General features: G+C 38.9%; 1 protein-coding gene across 1 annotated transcript in view; it reads left to right on the top strand.

The window, feature by feature from the left end:
• PCSK5 (proprotein convertase subtilisin/kexin type 5) overlaps window positions 1-21,484 on the top strand; it is a 254,875-nt gene that overhangs the window by 51,041 nt on the left and 182,350 nt on the right. The gene's annotated exons all lie outside the window — the stretch shown is intronic.

Here is a 21,484-nt window from a genome sequence, read left to right as displayed (position 1 = left end):
CGCTCAGATAGGGAGAAGGCAACAACATGTAAGATGATTTTCCTGTAAATAGATACTGTCTTTTCAGGTATTTTGTTACTTTCAAAGCATTAATTTAGTATTTCGGGCGAATGAACAAGATTGTCCTAACACAGCTTTAAAGTGTTTTTAACTTTTTATGCATGTGATTCTGGCTTGTAATACATTGTTGCATACATCAAAAAACAAAAACGTCATGGGTAATTTGCAGCTAACAGTAAATACTTGCTGTTAGTATACTCAGTCAGAAGTCCTTATCTTCACATATATCATATGAGCCCGTAATCGGTCAGAAAGTCTAGTAGCTTTGCTATTCAGTTTCCTGAATTCTTCTATTTTAATGAGACGCTAAGTAATAACTTTACTTCCAAAATTCCTCTTATTTTTATTAAAGAACTGTACTCCTGCCTCTTCTTTTCTGATGGAAAAATTTTCCATATTACTTTTTCTGCACTATTAGAGATCTATGTCTTCAGGCAGTACCTCTCCTCATACAGTAGAAATCTATTTCATTTATGTTTTATTGCAGTACTGGTTTGATGTAGCTAAGGGGTTTTTTAGCAGTTCATTGTCCACTTTGAAAAGAACTCTTACCTAAAATGTAGTTCTTTTCACTTATTTGTGAAAGCTGTATTATTTTGGGTCATGGGATCATGACAGGTCTTTTTTCTAGTTTACTGAAATGTGTATACTTGCCTGTCTTCTCTAATATGTATGTTTATTCAGTCTGCCTGTCCGATAAATATGTGCATAAGGTGACAGACAGATTCCAATAAATGGCCACAGATTGTGATAGTCTCCTGTAAGCTTTCATTTTTTTTTTAATTTTATTTCAGCATTTTTAATTGAAACCAGAACATAACACTGACTTACCTTTAGGTAGTCTGCTGTTACTGCTACAGACTTTCAGCTCTGTGTTAGACTAGAAAGAGGGAGGCAAAATTTCAAGAAAGTAATAGCGGTCAAGCAAAAGCCCTCTATATATAGTGTAGGGTGGCTTATGTAATTTTTCGTCTGTGCTTCTAGATTCGTATGCAAGGTTTTTAGTGCCACCATAGCTTTTTGGTGCAACTAGATTATGGGGTATTTTTTAGCTGATAATAGGTGCTTATAGCAGTTGCCTCTAATTTTGTTCAGGAAGATAGCAGTCTGCTATTTATAAATCAGTTGGTTGTGTTGCCTAGCCACACTGCTTCACGGCTGCCCCACAATTGCCAGTCTAATACCGAAGGCACTTTAGGGCAGCAAATGGACTTTACTGTTTGTCTTGTACAACTTTCAGAATATTGTCATTTCTGTACCTGTGGAAGAAGGTCCTCACTTGCAGACCCTCTGGGAAGGGTCTGTTCCTGACTGATTGCATTTCATTGCCACTGAATAACTCTGTGTATTTGCACTATCTTTAGTGGTAATGGTTTGATGGCATTTTGTTGAGAGCGATCAGTAGAGTGTTAGCAAGTACACTATTTCAGCAAAGAGGATAGCTAAAAATACATGAATGGGTTGGCTTCAGGACTGACTTGGGCCATTACCAGATATCCTCATATGACTGTATTTGTGATTGTAACCATAGCTACTTTCGTTAATCTTATTTACCTTTTTAAGTTGAAGGAAAAAAGGAATTTGAGTTTAGTTAATGGTTTCAGTCATTGCTATGTCAGAAAGAGGTTTTTAGGGTGCTGGCTGCAGACGTGTTATTGAGAAAGTATTATCATGTACAGGTTTGTGTTTTGATTAATGAGTAACTTTGTTGGGGGTTAAGCTTGATACCTTTGGCCGTTGAACTGGCATAATCTCTAACAAGGCCGTAAATGTAGTTCAGATTTGTTGACACAAGTCCTTTTATTCAAAGACTTTGTCAAACAATATCTGATTGATGTTTTTTCTCCCCCAGCTTTTTCTTCACAAGTACCATCCTTGTAATTCTAATTGTCTGGGCTAGAAATAATACATTGTTGTTTGTGTGATATCCATAGCAGGAAGTTATGAGGGGGATTCAGGCCTTCTTTCTCTTTTGGGCCATCGCAAAGTTTAAAAGTATCTCTGAAGAACTGTTCTGTCAACAAATTAAAAGGTCTTTTCTTAATCACTCTATTTTTCTCCATTTACTCTAAACACATTCCTAGAAAGAGTAGAGAGATTAGGAATATAGTTATTTACCACCTTATGGCCTTGTGGAAGCCGAAGCAAATAGAGCTTCCAGCGCCACTCATCACCTGAGTAAGTATACTTGTACTTTTCATTACCAGGGGATTATCTATGGAGAAATTACAGCTTCTCATGCTTTCTAATAACAAGGAAAAGGCAATTTTTCTTCTGACTTCCCTGCCTCAAAGCAAGGAAAGTTGGAAAAAAAGCAACTGCTTTATTATGACCTCTGAATCCTGAGGCATCTGTGCTTAAGAGTAAAATAGGATATTTTTATAGATTAACTAACACCTGAAACCACATGTTCAACTGTTATTCAGAACTGACCTACAGAATTGGGTCCAGCTTGTTCAGAATGAATTGATATCAAAGAAATAAAATCAAAGGGAAAGAAGGTCCCTAGTTAACCTCCCTTTCCAAATTTTGAGTTGTGAGAGAGCCAAGTCCATATGCCATCCCCAGAGCTCAGCTATCTTTGGAACATCATGTTGTATCTGATAAATGCCTCCTCTTTCATTGATGTTGACAAAACAGCCTGTTTGTCAATAACTGGGTGAACTATATACGATCAGTTTGCATAACTGAAAGAGGTCAAAGTCAACCCTGAAACCCTACTGCTATCTGAAACTGTTTTACTTAACTTATAATAACACCAAACAGTGTCTTTGGAATGACTAAGGGGACTTTGTGCCTAACCAACTTCACTGTACCCGCCAGTTGGTTTAATGAATTTCCTCATCTTGCCTGCATGGAAAAATGGTCATAAAAACTAGAGAAGGTAAATATATATATAAAAAAAAATATGCAAAGATTAATACTCTTCACTCACAAGACTCTCCTTGCTGACTATTTCTTTTTGCTCACCACTTCAGAAGAGCTTCGCAGTGGTCAGCTGAATCACACAGGCATACAAGCACAGCTTTCTGCAGCTGTCATCTAGCTCTGCTGTGATGCTGGGCTCCATTGCATATTTTTTTAAGATAGAATTTAACTGCAAGAAATTAATTTAACCTTTGTTTATTTTTTAACCGTTATTAGACTACAAAGATGCTGACTATGTTTTTGCAGTCAGTTCAGACAGGCACAAATCTTTTTCAAGTGATCGAAGATAAACCTCTCCAGTACTGTTATCATCGCTTCTATTGTTAATAATTGCTAGAGCTGACAGGATTCTCTAATTTGGAAAAGTTTCCACTTCCTACCACTTCCCACTCTGCATCACCTAGTTATTGCTGGGCAGGAATTGAACGTATAATAAGATATTTCTGTGGACTGAGAATTTGCTGGAGGAGAGAGTGATGTTTGGAGATGTGAGGCTGGAGGGACAGGCACTGCTCTGTTAGAGCACCTAAGAATAAATGTGGTAGTTAAAGTAAGCCAAGTGTATTCTTATCACTGGATGCCACTTCATTAGAGAAAGAGGAAAGGTGTATCCACACATTACCCCTTATAGCTGGGGAAGGTATGGCACTGTCACAGAGAAACAGGGGAAAGCTGGAACTTCCACCGCAGTATATCACTGGGGCGAGATGGTATTCCTGTGAGAAAGAACAGCATAAAATCACTGAGCTACTCACAAAAATAAATAACAGAACTTCAGAAACAGTGTTAGAGAAGATGCTAGCCAGGATCTCTGAAATGCATACTTTTGGGTCATCTTGATAATTTTTATAGCAGTGAAACTTACCTGAGAACACAGGGAAATAGCTGGTGATATCACTAAAGTTGTAAACCACAGCAAGAAGTGGAACATGGGAACCTGCCTGTCAGCTTCTTAGATAGAAAATGGGTGAGATAGTCGCATTCATAATCTGCTTGGAATGGAGGAAGAAGGACACCACCTATTACATATCTAAACCAAAGAAAATGCTGTCTTTTAATTGTCTTTGCTAAACACATCCCACACCAGTGTAAAGTATAATTCAAAGCCTCATTTAAATAAAACTTTCATTTTGTTTTACATGTATCTTAGGTCCACAGTAATGTCAGCTCACCTTCTGTCTTAAATAATTTTAAGGTCTGTTTTTGCTGTTGATGTCTACAAATGAAGTGCTTCCTCTTTTGAAAATTCTTTCCATTTTCAGAATCTCTTGCCTTTGTTATTTTCTCTTCACATTTATTCTTCGTTATTTGTTCTTTCTAGGCATAGCTGTGCTTTGGGAGAGTAGGTGGAAAACAAAATGCATTTGGAGGAGTGCTAAAGCAGAGGACTTCACAGTCTTCTCTTTGGAACCCAAATTTTCTTATAAAACTTCTGAAAAGATACTCTAATAGAAATCTTTAAACCTAAGAAAAGATACAATGTCTGGCTGTGCTGTTTCTCCAGCTGCTTATGTTATGACTTAGCTCTGGGGGCTTTTGGAAGAGCATTCCTGATTTCCAAAACTGGACTGAAAGGACAAGCAGATTCCACAAACATGAAGTGTTTTAGGGGATTCAAGGTGGAAGAGGATGATAGCAGTGCCAGCAGGGAACAATAAAACTAGGTGACTGAGCCACAGTGGAAACTAACATTTACAAATTACTTGGTGAATGAATACTACTTGGTGAATTACTTGGATGAGAAAGCTATATAATATTGTTGCACAATTACAGATGTAGGGCGATGTTACTGAGATTTTTAGACAACAGTTGAAGGTAAGAAACTTACTGAGAAGCTTAACTCATCAGCCAATATTTATCAGTCATCCTTTTATATTTGCACCATAAGATTTCTGGTATAGACAGATGAAATATAATTTATACTGCAGTTGAGAGCAGTCCATGCAGACTGGTGAGACCTGAATTAGTTGCATCTAGGGCTGGCTGCCTTGAGCTCTGATGCTGAAACCAAAACCTAGGAAATTTCCCTTTCAGTGAGGACTGTGAAGTCAGCATTGCTTTGAGCTTCAGCGAAGGCTCTGCCGAGCCCAGCTTACTTTGTTTCTTCAGAAAATTCCTCCAGTATGTTACATAGTGCTCTCCAGTTATATTTGTGAGCTCCCAGGTGAGCTATACCAGCGTTCTTGGGGAGGAACAGACACTCCTGCTCTGACACGGTATAGTTGACTCTGGACGGCAGCCAGAATGGGGCTAATAAGCCTTTATCAGCAGTGAGTAATGTGAGTCTCCTAAGGTCCTGTAGCCATGAAATAAGGTGGAGGTGAAGAGCTAGACAGGCCAATTGCCTCCTTTATGCTGCTGATGGGATCTACAGGGAGTTGCCTTATCTTGTGCCTCTCTCCCAACTCCAAGTGCAAGCAGCAGAGCAGAGGAAAGGATTTTACGTCCCTGGCCTGGCCCTTAATGAGGTCAGCTAAGGTGAGTGGGGCTGTGGAGGGAGACAGCAGGGACAAAGGACAGTGTGACAGGCGCCTGGTGGGACAGGCTGGAGGAGGTGGAGGGAGGAGAGGTCACACTGGGTCTGAGAGCAAGCCCGGGTACAGAGGAGACAGAATTCGGGACAGAATTTCACCTGCCACATGTTAACACCACAGCAAATGAATACATGTCACCCTCCTTTGCAGCTTCCTAAAAATTTATTTCCAACCCACCTATGCCAGACATTGGCAGCTAAGGAAAAAACACGGTCTCTTTTTATTGCCCTCCCAAGAATTGTTCTCTCTCTCTTTCCATCTGTGCAGTCAAAGCCAAACCATTTTTCTTTCTGGAGTGGCATGGCATGCTTGTAAGTGTTTTGCATATTTTGTAACTCGGTTTGGTTGTTGCATGCACTTCCTGTATTTTTGTTTTTTATTGCATAAGAAGATTGAGCTTTTGGTGCTTTAGAAAGTTAAGAAGGCAATCTGTGACTTAACTTCAGTTGTGCTGCTAGGAAGAATCAAACTGCCTGTTAAAACATTACCTTGCAAATCTGTATGTGGAAACACACCGCTTGTTCTCTGTGGACGAGGTAGAACTAGTAACATATGGTCAGGTAATACACAATTTGACCTAAATTAATTTCCTGTTGGAAGACAACAGCGTACTTTAAAGTAATCAAAACCCTGTAGAAGTGGATTTGTCCTTATCTGATGAAAAGAGATTATTAGTGCAACTAGTTTAGCAAGATTAGCAAATAGTTTAAAGACAGAATAACCAGATAGACTACTTGATCTGTTCCTCTGGGACATTCAGTTCTGACTTCCAGGTAAGCAGCCCTGGAAGCACCCAGGAAACCCAAAATGGAAGTCAGCACTGTTCAGGGGTTATGCCAGCATTTTCAGTGAACCGAGAAGCAGCAATACCGAAATAATTTCCATACTTGCTTTGGGAGAGATTTTCCTGAGTGTCAAAGATTTGGTAATAAATCATACAGCAATAGCACACATTCCTCTGCCTATTTACTACAGTGATTTTATCTTCAGAGGAGAGTATCCACTTTTATTCTGTCTTTCAAGAATGTATTTAAAATTGAATTTTTTTTTTTTTTGTGAGCAACGAACTGAGCCATGTTAAGAAACTGCAGGTACTTTTCTATATAAAGTTGTTTGTGAAATATCATTTGTGTATAATATTGTGTTTTTCTGAACTGCCTTTTTCTGACTAGTTTCTGCAGTTAGTAAGGAAATGGTAGTGCCACAAAATCTTTCCTGAATTTCTAATGAGGTATAATAAATATCTGCCTTTAGCTTTTTTTCAGACTAAACAGCTAAGAATAAATTATATGGAATATAAATGGATAGAAAATTGCTAACATTACCAACTGTAAAGTGAGCCATACTGGGGCACGGTTTGGTGTATCTTAGTTTTTTTTCTCTCATAGCACTTCAGAAGGAAAAACATCCATGTGTATATAGGGGTGCATACTTATCTGGAAGTACACACACAAAGGAGAAGGAATTTATCCATCATTACTTTCTAAGAGCAGTTTTCCAAGAACAACGGTTTAGTTAGCTGCCCACTTTTTAGTTTGTTTTTTTTTTAAATAAAGATTAAGTGATATCAAATAGCAAACCAATTTATTTTGTTGTGCAATACCAAGTACTCTATTAATGTTACTGAAAAAAGGAAGAGGTAATTTAATTAATTGTAAAAATACTGCCTTTTTTCAAACCCTCACTTAATGTGGTTTTTTGCTATTGTTTGCATATTATAATTGCAGGTACTTCAGGAAAGTAATTGCTAAATTTTATATCTATGTAACTAGTATTTTATAGCTTTTCTTTTTTCACATAGATGAACGCTATACAAACATGGCCAGAAGTGCACAGCCATAGTGCAGAAGAATTGATTCTGAAGCTTGCTTGTCTTGTGGTCTGATTGATAACGAATGAACTGGTGTGACACATTCAGCTTGCCCTCATCAGAAGCAAACTCGTAACCTATGAGGCTTCCATAAACTTCTGACAGAAACAGTAGCTATTTTATTTCCCAGTCAGGGAGCAGAAATTAGTGTTGTGCTTCTACAAGGTAATTTCCTAACCATTCTGTACAGAGGAGAGCCTGATCTGTGTAGTGTCCTTTGCAAAGGAGAAATTGGGGAACCACTGTATAGCTCTAGGATGCTAGGTCTTGTACCTGTCTTTAAATATCATTATGCCTCTCTTCACTGAAGAAAGATGCCATATGAAATAAGATACGATGAGAATGGGGACATCAAATCTCCAGCTTTCCTGATTCCTGCATACCTGCTCTAACATGTCTTCCTGTATATCACATGAGCAAATGTTGTGACTAAAATTATAAGTATGCAGAGGACCTTAATTCTCACTGACCCTTTTTTGACCTTAATTCACCTCTTTTTCAACCATGTTTAAACAAAAAAACACAAAAAAAAACCCCCAAAGCAACAACAAAAACAAAAGAAGCAAACACTGTGAGGATGGAGAGTTCAGTAAGCTGTGTTCTGCACCACTTCATTAAATGCTGCTGCTTCTAATGTAATGAAATCTGAGTTACATCTGCTGCTCAAGCCCTGTGAAGAGGTTTTTTCTAGCCAAATAAGAAACAGCACAGGAGACTAGAAGTATAGCAAACTCTATCAGTACCATTTTGGAGAGAAATACAGCAAGTGTTTGTACATATGCATGACTTTTAAATACAGTTTCAATGAAAGTTAACCTAAATAAATTAAGCAATCATTTTGAATTCAGTCATGGAATACAGTCTGTGCTGCTCTGTTGCTGTGGAGGTTATAAATTCTGCAAAAGTTTAAATACTGGCTGTTTCACAATAAACTCATTTCCAGCAAACAGCAGAAATGCATGGTGGTCAGCAGGAGGAAGTGTGCAGGAGGGAAAAGCCTCAGGCAGCCCCAAGAGATGGAAGTGTGAATCTTTTACAGTATTGATACACTTTTGTCTTACCATTTCTGTTGCATTAGAGTCCACTAATCCATGAGTAGCATGCCATTTAAGCATGTAATTGCCTGTCTTTATCTGTTTTTATGTGAATTCCTAACAGAACAAAGCAAGTTATTTTCTATATTAAACCCAAGTAGTACAAGCTCAGAAGCTTAAGGAGAGGCAGATATAAATAAACATGAAGAGACTAAACATTAAGTATATAGTGGGGTTTTCCTTTTATGTGTCTTTTGGATAAGACAGCTTATTAATAAACAGTAAACTACTGCTTGGGGAATAGTGTTTTGGTTTTTATAAATATCAACTCCTGGTTACAAGATTACATTTGGGAGCTAGAAAACCTGTTTAGAAAAAAATAAATTCAAGTTAAGCAAATAAAATATGTTTCTGAAGTTACAAAGAGGTTGAATAACTTCTCCTTTGCTCAACTTCCATGTACTCTTCCACATCCATGTTGAATCAGGAGGAGACTTTTTTCCTTGTAAGTCTCCTGGTCTGTCTGCAAGAAGGGTGTTGAGGAAAGTTTGTGAAGTGCAAGCTTTCGGACACAGTGTTTGAATGGGCTTTGTATGAACCCAGCTGCTGCAACACTGAAATCCACATATCCTTGATTAACCAAGTCCCTAGCTACGTGAATTGAAATGTGGATAGAGAAATTAATGCAGACTACTTAGAAAGTGTTACAGCCCTTAACTTTTTGGTAAGATCTTGGTAAGGTCTGCTTACAGGAAACATGATTCTGGAAGAAGTCCCTGAATTCTTGTAGCCCACTGAATTGGTGTCTCAAGACTTCTTCAGAGCCCTCATCTGATGATGTATTTTCCCAAGACACCAAAGACAAGCTCAAGACTCTGTGTGTCACATCCTACGACCTACAGTTTCTTTGCCCCCAGCTTTTCAATCCTGTTCCAATCCCTTGCATCATCTTTTATGACTACCTGAACAGCAGAGACAAAAAAAAATAAAGAGGGACCAGAATTAACTTTTCTGACAATACCAAGAACTTAGATTGGTTCAGCTTTCTCGAGGATCTTGACAATCTATTTAGGGTGTCTATTCCCTGAGTTTTGATTTCAGCATTAGGTGTATTTGCTACCCTCATATGGTTTTCCTTTTTAAAACATTGTCTCCTGCAGTTTCCATCTGCTCCTGCTCCAGATTGGTGGTGAACTACTACTTAAGAGGATAAAAGTATTGTGAAAGTGAAAACATTCTTCTATTCTTCTACTCTGTCCTTTGAAGATGTTTGCCCAAACACACTCTCATGACATTGATCCATTTTTTGCTTAACAGGGAAGTTGCATGATGCTGACCAACGAGAGAGAACAAAAATCTGAGAGGTTCTTGTCTTTTAAGCCCACTCACATTGGGCACACCATCTGCTTTCACTCTGTCTGGCTGCTGCTGCTTCTCCAGTAATCAAACATTTCAAGTATTGGCCACACTGTGTTAAGCAGCTTTGATCTTGTTTGGGACTTCAAACATACTGATAGCCTGAGACCTTGTTATACATTGTGTAAACTACTACCCCTGAAACATTCTAAAGACTAATTCAGTAGATACTCTCAATGAATGAATCTACCAGGGTGGTCAAAACCACTTTGTAAGCTTGGTTTGTTACTTTGCCAAGCCCTAGAAAAAGTCTTACATTGTCTCAACATTTGAAAGACTCACACACAAGATTTATCCCACAATGTAATAGGAAAAATAAACCTAAGGCTGAGCCATTCATCTCTTCTTGCAGCTATAACAGGTAGAAGTTGTACACATGAGTGTGACTGTGAATGAAACAGAGGTTATGACCCATGTTGCCTCCAGGAAGGCACTAAGGAACAGAGATCCCCTGATGCAGTTACATTGTATGGGGAAGGACAGGAATAATTTACATATCTGTATATGTGGTTAGATAAAAAAAAAAAAGGTAAGACACCACCATTTTTCTTCTAGGGAGATGTGAATAGGGGTGCTACTAGGAAATTGATTCAAATAGGAAAGTTCAAATTAAAAGGCCAGCAATGACAGCACTGAGCAGGTTTCCCCCATTTCTCCTTTCTGTAGCAACCCTATGATTGCAGTCATAGCGCATCAAGTTTTTCATTTCATTCATGTGTTGATTTTGGGGTAGAGGCAAGGAGAAAAATACAGAGCTATCAAATAAAACATGTATTGTGAATTGAAAAGTTCTCACCTAGATTCTTGTTTTGCTCTTTGCAACCATGTTAAATCCTGGCATCCATAAGTAAAGGATGATAGGTTAACTGAGAGAAAGTGGCTGAGCAGGAAAAAAAAAGCTGTTTTGGCTGTTCTTTAGGGGGAAAAAGGAGAACTTTAATAATAAAGCAGCTACAAGCAACAGTGTTTTTAATGAGATGCTGTGCAACGAAGTACACAAGCGCGTGATGATGTCTCATGTGCCTTACCAGAATTTGGCATCCATCTGAATGCTTTGCAGGTCAAGGATAGATTTAAGCATATTCCTAAACTTATGCATGTGCTTAAAAGTTTTGTTGATTTTTTCAGTGTCCCCCAAACCAGCATTAATTGGCTGCTAACTGGCCCTAACTTTGTGTTCAAATAAGCCTATTATTACATTGTGATTACTATTTAGTTGGTTTTGTGAATTGTTTTATGCCAAGCCCTAGATCTGTACAGGAATTGACCAGGGTGTCTGTAAAAAGACTTTGAAATGGATGTTCAGTTGAATTGATACAAAAGCCTCTTTTATTCTATACAGCGCCAAGGTTATAAAAACAAAACCAACTTTCTTCTTGCTTTTAGAAACCTTTTTTTCCTTGAAAGATCTTTATCTTTCATACAAATAGCAGAGCAACCACATACACTCATATTTTTCTATGTTAAAGCAATCCATATCTATGCACAGAGATGCTCATTAATTAAAATATCTAGATTTTGCTCCAGAAGTAATAAAAAATTATTTTTTCAGAAATTTTACTCCTAAATGTAAAGGTCAAAAGGGGAAAAAACCTCGAAAACATCACCTCATTTGAGTGTTTTATATCAATTCCTTATTGACATTATTCCTGTGCATATTTAATTGAGTTTTATTCATAGCAAGTTTCTGTGTGTATTTAGAGTGGAGTTGTCCACGATAACGCTTATATTTAAAGCAACACCTAACTTCAGACACCAAAACTCCCTCTCAAAGTATTTGAAGGCACTTAAATGGCAGAAAAAAAGATTATTTCTCCCAGATCACACTTCCTACTGAGGTTTCTGTGGAGTTTCTGACATGGAGGTACTTTAGTCTCACAGAAGCCAGCAGCAGGAACTGAACTCCTTTGGCTGATTAATTGCACAGACATGGCAGAGGACTGACTGTATGATCATTTCATTTGACCAACAAGCAGTATGACTGGCAATCTGCAATCACAAGCTCCGAACTCCTAAGTAAGTTGCAATAGGTTTTCAGTAGGACATAAATATATTAGATAAAAGATCACATTTGTAAAATAGTCGCATCTATAAGAGCATGAAGAGCATTGTCTTAATGATTAAATGTTAAAAAATCTTACACCTTGTAGTTGCGTGTTTATCTTACTCTGTACTTGTTAGGCCAGAAATTTCCCCCCTTTAAAAATCTTGTCTGTGTTAAGTTACTTGCATGGTGCAACCAAGTCATGTCTTCACCTTCTCTTAGATAAAATAAATTCTTTGAGCTTGTTAAGAATCGCTGTAAATTGTGGTTTTAGCACTTGGTTCAGAAAACAAGCAGCAAGGACTCATTGCTCATTTTCCAAGAGCATCCTTTTTGAAATATCAGTACTAGGCACATACACATATCATTCCAGGAATAGTGTCAATGCTAGCATTAAAAAAAGTGTGTTAACCCACTTTTCTTGCTATCCCACTGCTTAACTATCAAAGAATAATACACAGCTTCATAGAGTATCTTCTTCAAGTTGTAGGTGACTGTCTACCTTACATCTTAAATCCTTTTCACCATTACTGTGTTTCTGGACACTTTCTGTCGTTTTGTGCCTTGCACTCTCAGTCCTACGTGAGTAATTTTACGTACGGTTTTATATAAAATAATATTAGAAGCACACCACTTCAATAGGTTCACTTTCATAAGCGATCCAGATCACTCTGTTGCTATTGCCATCATTACTCCCCACTCCACTAATTTCTGTGTCATCGGTTTTGAGTGTGCTACAGGAGAATGTAATTTCAACTTAACCTGAACTACAAGGAGGCGTTGTAGCCTCTTAAGATTTGAGTCTTAATAATTGTACATGTTCAGTAATGTTTCCTTAAACAAAATGAGTATAATGATATCTGTTAAGCCATCATAATGGCTTCAAAGTACAAACTGCCATGTCAAATCCTCTGTTAACTTCCTTATGAGTGGCTATGTTATTAAGTGCTTACAGATTCATACTATGTCTGTAATGGATCCAAAGATCTTACTACAGTTTTTAAGTAAATAAAGATATTTTTGTACTGCTTCATGCACTTTTATGGTATAACAGTTGCAAAAAACCAATTAGTTTACTGGAGGTACATTGTACTTCCCCAAGAATTCTCCCTTTTGCTTGGAAGACACTTTTTAACTTTGCAATGTATTTTTGGCACATATTCATCTTAAAATGGTATTTTCAGTTAAAGAGCAGAGCCAGTAGGAGAAACAAAACAAACAAGGAAAATAAGATCCATTTACAGCCGAGGTTTCAAAATGCACAAAGCTGAGAGTCAGAAGGCCAACTGACAGGAATCACAGAAGACGTGGATAGAGACAGTAGGAATGAGAAGGAAGAATGCAGACCACAGAGAAGAGAAGCCACAAAGAGTATTTTGTAGCTGTAGTAACAGAAAGAGCGGTGGACACAGAGGAATTGTCACAGAGGAATTAAGAACTCTTACCTTTAGTTTATTTCTGATTATGTATAGTTTTCCCTTCTGACAATGCTCTGATCATAGTTTTCTTTAGTACTTTCTCTGGGTGTCTCATCTTCTGATTTTGTGGGTTTTTTAAGATTCCTGCAAATGCCAAGACAGTGATCATGGGCAGGTATCATTTAAAATTTGAGACTGCCCTTACGCAGACTCTACATAAGCCTGACAGTTGCGAATTTGATTTTCCTCCTAGTCCCAGTTAGACAAATTACATTTTCTAGTCTAGTGCATACTGAGGTTGTATATTCTGTCTGTCTACAGGAATACATTCTTCTAGTATCAGTTCAAAACTATGTTCTCAGTTCAGTTCCACATATACAATTACTTTATTTGCCAGTGACAGAATTTCATAGTACTGCTGTAGGCAATACAATCTAGGTGTATCTAGTGATAAAGATGGGGGTTTAGTTTAGCAGCAGCTCCCCAAGTCCCTTAAAGCCCTGTTACTAGAAAGCTCCGTAGACATTAGTCTGTGGCCAGTTCTCCTTAAAAAGTGTTTGCAAATACATTGGACCTCTCCAGAACTTTTTGCCATATCTGTATCTTCTGATATAGCTTGAATCCTGACACTCTGCTGAGATATCCTTTAAAACCCCTTGCAATTTTCCAACATTTTTACATTCATTGCCTGTTTTGCAGTCTTTCATGCACAGCTGTGTCATATGTCTCTGGACTAACGTTCTTCAGCATTGCAGAAGGACTTTTAACATTTAATCAGCTGAGTCAAATTTCATGAGACAGTAACAAGAGTAACTGTGTTGTACTTTTTTGCCTTATGCAAATCTTTTGTTTTGTTTTGTTCTTGAATAGCCTTTCCTTTTCCTTCCCAGGCCTCCCTAGATTTCTCTGGGCTAGTTCTCTCATTTCTGCCAGATGATCTCATCTGCAAAATATAACTAGCCACTCCCTCTAGTGGTTTGGCCTTATCTTCCCAGGTTTCTCTTATAATACATAGTAGGCCTTGCATTCATCAACCATAGCACGTTCAAATGGTGAAAAGCCCATTGGTGCCTAGGGCACTTACTTCCCTATAGGCAAGCTAAAATAGCAGCCATTCATCTTAGTCTGATCCTGTACTGTTAATGAATTTTCACAGCATGCATTTCAGTGTTAGATTAAACATTTCTGTAAGGCTAAGGAGGGTATGAAGTGATTTTTATACTTCTGTCTCAAGAGAATAGTTTCATGAGCTTAAAGTTTGTCCTCTGGCAAGTTATAATCTCCTCTGACATACCAAACAAGCAAATAATGGAACCAAGGGTACAATAACCTGATGGCTTTTTATGGTTCTTAGGGAAAAGGCTTCTAGGTATCGAGTAGCATAGACGTTTATTGCTGAAGTAAAAGCACTGTGAAACAGTTCCAGCCTCAGGAACTCCACATGCCTACAAGAAAACAGGGAAAAACTCCTCCATTACTAATAATGGAATATGCTGTCATATTCCAACCTACACATGCCGTGTTTTTCCTACCCTTTTTTGTCCCTTGAGGAAGAGTAGGGATGTGTATCTTTCCTTCAGCCTCCTGAACAAGTCCGGTTGTCTCATATACCTCCCTCTCATTGTTCCTCTCTCCATCCCTCTCTGCCAGGACATCTCACCATTAACACCAGGTGTCACCAGGCTATTGCCTCCTGGATCAGAGGGACAAGAACACAACATAAAATAGAGAAAAAAGGACTGCAGTAGTGCAAGAGTCCTTAAAATTGGGGTAGGAGCATTCAGACGCAAAAGCTCTTCATCTGTTTCCCCACAAATCCATAACATTCTTAGAAGAACAGGTGTCCTCATTCATCCTAAATCAGCTCCCTGCTCGCCCCCCAGCATTCCCATAACAGCATATCCTTCTTAAACATCACTTTCCATGTAAAATCAAAAGAGAGAGGAAGAGGATGGTAGTGGGTTTTGTGTAAGCCCCAGGCTCCTCCCACTCTCATCAGTCTCTGGGAAGGTTAATGATTAATTGAAGCCATCTGCTCAGGGCCTTCTCTCCATGTGATTGGTTTGATTCTGTCACATATGTTCACACAAAGTCTAAGTAAAACCACCTTCTCCTATGCTTCTTAACTATTTGAGATAGAAGTAATGGTCTTTGACTTGAAAACAGCTTAAAAAGTAAATTGTGAGGAGACTGTCTTTGGTAGTGTAGAAAGAATCTTTAGAAACTTAGAAAACTATTTTAAAGCAAGACTTACCATCTCTCTGTTTGTTATCTTAGATATAACGAAAACATCAGGTCTAGCTTGAGAGAGAGAGAGGGAGAAACTTGGGTCTAGCTAGCTAGCTGCATGAACCAATGCATTAAAAAAAAAAAAGCATCTTGGGACTTTCTGTAAAACTGCCCTGTTTTATTTCTTTTTTGGGACTTAGAGAAGGTCAAATAAAAATATGAGGCAAAGGCCACAAAAAATGGTAAAATGGAAAGAATTGTCTCTCTGAGGAATTATTCATCCTCTGTGAATACTGGATCCCCAGGGTTGGTGGTGTGCAGCTGAGGCCAGGGACCAGCTGTTCTTTTCACATAGTCTCTCTAATTAATAAAAGAATTGCCATACTTTTTTTTCCTAGACAGGGCTTCAGGCAGGTAAAAATGCATTAAGTTTTGATCCACTTGCTGGCCTTTTCTTATTAAGTAGGCTATTTATACAGTAGTGGTAGCGTAAGTAGTAGCAGCACCAGCAGCAGCAGTGGTAACGGAATACAGTCACATATAGACAGATATTTCCATGCATGTGTCTTTCCTTCCTGCATTTCTTAGCAGTAGCCACAGGCTGTGGAAATGACGTATTTTGTCCCCTCTCTGTCCTTTACTGACTCCCCAAGATTTTCTGCATCAGATATTTCCACCAACACTTCTGAGGGAGAAATCTGTCTGTACATTGACACATACCTCTCAATATGTGAGCACTGATTCAAGGATATACAAGATGCACCAGGTCTGTAATACGCCATTCATATGGATGATTTTTGCATCCAAGGTAAAATGGACACATTCTGGCTGCCTTTATTCACAATTTCTTCCTCTTTCATCTTCTTCTTTTTTCATTTCTTTCTGTACATATACATATTTTTGCTATTTGGGATGATGTGGTGGACTTTTTGCAGTTTTTGTGAATGCCGCTTTCCATATTTGCCTCTTAGTGAAGGTGGTGGAACATGTGCAATGACTACGAGGCATTTTTAGCTACATTCCTCTCTTTGCCTCGAAGGATTCTCTCATGGGAAACATTCTGCCCATTTTCAAAAAGGGTAGAAAGGAAGACCCTGGGAACTACTGACCTTTCAGCCTCATCTCTGTGCCTGAGAAGATCATGGAACAGATTCTCCTAGAAGCTATGCTAAGGCACATGGAGGCCGGGGAGGTGATTCGAGATAGCCAGCATGGCTTCACCAAGGGCAAGTCCTGCCTGATGAACCCGGTGGCTTTCTATGATGGTGTGACAGCAACAGTGGACAAAGGAAAACCAACAGACATCATCTGTCTGGACTTCTGCAAAGCCTTTGACATGGTCCCCCACAACATCCCTCTCTCTAAATTGCAGAGCTATGGATTTGATGGGTGGGCTGTTTGGTGGATAGGGAATTTGCTGGATGTCGCATCCAGAGGGTAGTGGTCAATGGCTCGATATCTGGATGGACACCAGTGACGAGTGGAGTCCCTCAGGGGTCCGTACTGGGACCGGTGCTGTTTAATATATTCATCAATGCCTTAGACAGCGAGATCGAGTGCACCCTCAGCAAGTTTGCAGATGACACCAAGCTGAGTGGTGCAGTTAACAAGCCAGAAGGACGGGGTGTCATCCAAAGAGACCTGGACTGGCTGGAGAGGTGGGCCTGTGTGAACCTCAATGAGGTTCAACAAGGCCAAGTGCAAGGTCCTGCACCTGGGTCGGGGTAACCCCCAGTATCAATACAGGCTAGGGGAAGAAAGGATCGAGAGCAGCCCTGCCAAGAGAATCTTGGGGGGGCTGGTGGATTAAGAGCTGGACATGAGCTGGCAATGTGCGCTGGCGGCCCAGAAGGCCAACCATACTCTGGGCTGCATTAGGAGAAGCGTGGCCAGCAGGTCGAGGGAGGGGATTCTGCCCCTCTACTCTGCTCTGGTGAGACCTCACCTAGAGTACTGCGTCCAGCTCTGGAGCCCTCAGCACAAGAAGGACATGGAAGTGTTGGAGCGGGTCCAGAGGAGGGCCACAAAAATGATCCGAGGGCTGGAGCCCCTCTCCTATGAGGACAGGCTGAGGGAGTTGGGCTAGTTCAGCCTGGAGAAGAGAAGGCTGTGGGGAGACCTGATTGTGGCCTTTCAGTACCTAAAGGGGGCCTATAGGAAAGATGGGGAAAATGTTTTAGTAGGGCCAGCTGTGAAAGGACAAGGGGTGATGGTTTTAAATTGAAGCAGGGAAGGTTTAGACTAGATATAAGGAAGAAATACTTTACGATGAGGGTGGTGAAACATTGGAATGGGTTGCCCAGGGACATAGTGGAGGCCCCATCCCTGGAAACATTCAAGACCAGGTTGGGTGGGGCTCTGAGCAGCCTGATCTAGTTAGCGGTGTCCCTGCTCTCTGCAGAGGGGTTGGACTAGACGACCTCTAGGGGTCCCTTCCAACCCAAAACATTCTATGATTCTATGATGTTGCTGTCAAATGGGAAAGAAACAGGACTAGAGGCAGACATCCTAATGGAGCCACAGGTCATGCCCCATGTAGAAAGAAGAGGTGATACTAGAGGCAGATTATTTCTGTGCCCCTGCAGGTTCCAGAACTTGCAACTGGGAGAGAAACTTTGCTGTCTGCAGACCTAGAAGGGGGGAGTTTCCTACTCCTAAAAACGGTGTGCTGTCGTCAGCCTGTGGAGCATAGACATGCAGGGCTTCCCTGAATTAACTCATGTTTAAGCCAGCACACAGCTTACAGAAAAACAACCAGTGTTGACTTTAAAAAAGTGTCAGTGATGGAAAAGTGATGGAATTGTCTTGAATACAAATTTAACACATTATGAATTATTCTATTTTGGAAAGAATAGCAATGTAATCACAGCAAAAGAATAAGATTTATGAGCTTCTTATTTTTCACTGCAAAACCGCATATATATAGTCTTGTAAATTATTCTTGTCTCATTGTAGCCATCAGATACTCCTGTGAATACAAGAAGCCTTTTTATATTGATTTCCTGTTCTCCTTCATTGCTTAAACAGGCATAAAATAATGTATGTCTGCAATTGTTCTTATTGGCCTCTTAAGTGTATTTTTGTTTGTTAACTCAAAGAATCAATAAAGCTTAAGAACCAAATTCATCTCTGAAGCAAATTAACCTAACCCTCTGAAGTTGCACAAGCAATAAATTGATGTTAAATATTTAATATGGTACACTCTTGAGATATTTCGCTTGATACAGACACAGATAAAAAAAGTAGTAATTCAGTAAAGCATGACTCCAGAAGTTGGGGTAGTATTTCATGCAAAAAAATCTTGTAGTTGAGGTGAATCAGACTTTATATTATCTGCCTGCTCCTGCTAAACCTTAAAAATACCGTGTGTGGCAATAATCAGAAATTATTTAAAGATGAAATGCAGAAGAAAAAAATTTCTTATGTAGTTAGCAATTGCTGTGTATCATGAACTAAATAGCAGGTTATGCCTGAGAAATAAAAATTTGCAACTACACTGCCTTCTCCTTCTAAAAATCCTTCTTTCACCTTCTGCTTATTGTCATGAAGGGAAAAAAAACCCGTGAGAAATACTTTTTAAAAGAAACACTATTTTAATAGTCTTAGAAAATGTAGCTTTCAAGTGCTTATTCTAGAGAAGCCAAAAAAATAATTTCAGTAGATCACATTAGCTTTACAGGTTATGATGTTCTTCAGAGCATGTTGTCATGATTTTTATTACATTACATGAGCCATTTTAGTAAGGAGCCTACCTTTCCACCTCTCCTGATTTACGCCCTGCTTACTTCTTTTATTCCACTTTAAAACTGGATCACATCAAGAGCATAAAGAAAAGAGATTATTTCTCTTTTTTCCAGTAAAAGAGAGAACAATTGGGGAGTTTTAACTTAGAACACTGCAGGAAACTGTACCTCAGAAAGCTGAATGTAGCATCAGCTGTCTCCTCTACCAAAGTTAAAAGCTGATAAACTTCGCTGCCTGTGCATTTGCCTAGACCAGCTAAGAGTCCCAAATGCCCCACATTACATTCCCTTCACAGAACAGGTAGATGGTCTCTTTTTTTCTGATAGCTCCACAAAACGCCCTGATCCCTTTGTCGGCCTTGTGTGTTCCCCTTCTCCCTGCTTGTGTTGATCAAAGTCAATGCATAGGTCCTTGACTGTCCTTCCTCCATGTGCAATCTTCTGCAGCTTCTACTGCCCTCTCCATGCTCACAGGCTGACAAAACCCCCGATGTTGACAATGTGACTGTAGTCTGCTTGTTTCTGTCTGTGCCAAAGACCATTTAATTACTACTGTAATGAAACCAGGAAGACTGTCTCCTCCTTCCTCTTCCTCTTCCTCTTCCTCTTCCTCTTCCTCTTCCTCTTCCTCCTCTTCCTCTTATTCCTCTCAATAGTAAGAGTCTATCTTTTCTAATCTCTGACTGGGAACTAGTGTTTCAGGGCTTTCCTGGGATCAGAAGCATATGTAATGTTCCACTAAATGAGATTCAAGAGCTGCCAACTCACACGTGGTCTTTAAAATCAAGTCATTCTGATTATCATCTTGTGTTTCTCTGTATCCCTTTAGATATTGACAAGATCTTGTCAAAAAAACCTCCTTGTAACTCCAAAACTACAGGAAACCAATGCAAGGTACCTCATGAAGACTTACAGAGGGCACAGTTTGCTATTTCTGAGAGACTGCATGTCCCAGGATTAGAAACTTCTGTTTCTACTCTGGTTTTTATAGACGTAACAGGCATTGCAAAAGGCAGAACAGAATTTTATAGTCATTGTTCTTTTAATTTGATTTTAAGCTCTGGAATTCCAAAAGATTTTGACTATTGATACAATTCTTGATTTCTCAGTTTAACTTCTGTTAACTTTGTAACTCAGTTCAATTTTGTTATTGATCCCTAACTGGATACACCAAGCCTCCACCAAGCCTCCAACCACAAAAATTAGTGCAGCAGACAAAAAACATTGAGATAATGATAATGACCATAAGCTAGTTTTTAAAGAGAATTTCACAAAATAGCTTAGAGAATCCAGGCCCATGTCTGATACCGAAAGCATGCAAACATCAAACCAGAAAACCTTTCTAATGTTATGCCTGCTTGTTAATTGCACAAAGGCAGGCTTCCAAATTGTCTGTCCAAAGATGTCTAAGTGATTCTTTTGTTTCCTTATGCTCATAAGCATTGAATTTCAAGTATGAGGAAAGTTCAATATCTGAAATTTTTCTTACTATAGCCTTCTTCCTTCCTATTTGTACTTCAAGAGACTTTCAACTAAAGGTGGTATTATTAACATTTTCCAATTAAGCAGTCCAAAGAAAAACATAATCCTTTGAATGCCTTTTAAAAATCTCTATAAAATGACTGTATGTAACTGGGCAAGAGGTGGTTTATTCGTTTTGATGGTATCCTCCAGGTAATAGATGAAAACAATATACTTAGAAATAGCGCGCTGGCTTACTGCAGTTGTCTAGTCATGGTACCAGTGCAGGAAATTTCTGAATTACTCATCTGCTTGGAGAAGGGGGAAATTCTGTAGGCTAACCTATTTTATAATATTCCCTTTAAAACTCAAAAAAACAACAGTTCAAAGATTAACAGATCTAATAAACTTGCAAGCACACAGCATTTGTACATTGTCATGATAAAGTTTGGTTTTATTCTAAAAAGAGAGAACAGGAAAAACAGATTGAAAATTAGTTACAAAATTCCATAGTTTCCCATTGAGATAAAATTCAATCACTCTGTATCACATAATTTTTTGTTATCATGTCAGATATTTTATTATTTTTTATTTGGGTAACACTGTAAATTGAAATAGTGCTTCCAAATTCAATAAAAACAGCCCTCTGCTAAGAAGCTGACAATTTAATTTGAATAGGTGGTAAAGAAGCAGCACATGGTTAAAGAAAAGTTATAGGATGGAATCCAGTAGTGGAAAATTCCTTAC

The sequence above is a fragment of the Egretta garzetta genome, unplaced genomic scaffold (genome assembly GCF_000687185.1).
Source record: "Egretta garzetta isolate BGI_Z169 unplaced genomic scaffold, ASM68718v1 scaffold353, whole genome shotgun sequence".
Classification (NCBI taxonomy): Eukaryota; Metazoa; Chordata; class Aves; order Pelecaniformes; family Ardeidae; genus Egretta; species Egretta garzetta.
Note: the sequence above shows the minus strand (reverse complement) of the source record. Positions and strands in the feature narration are given on the sequence as shown.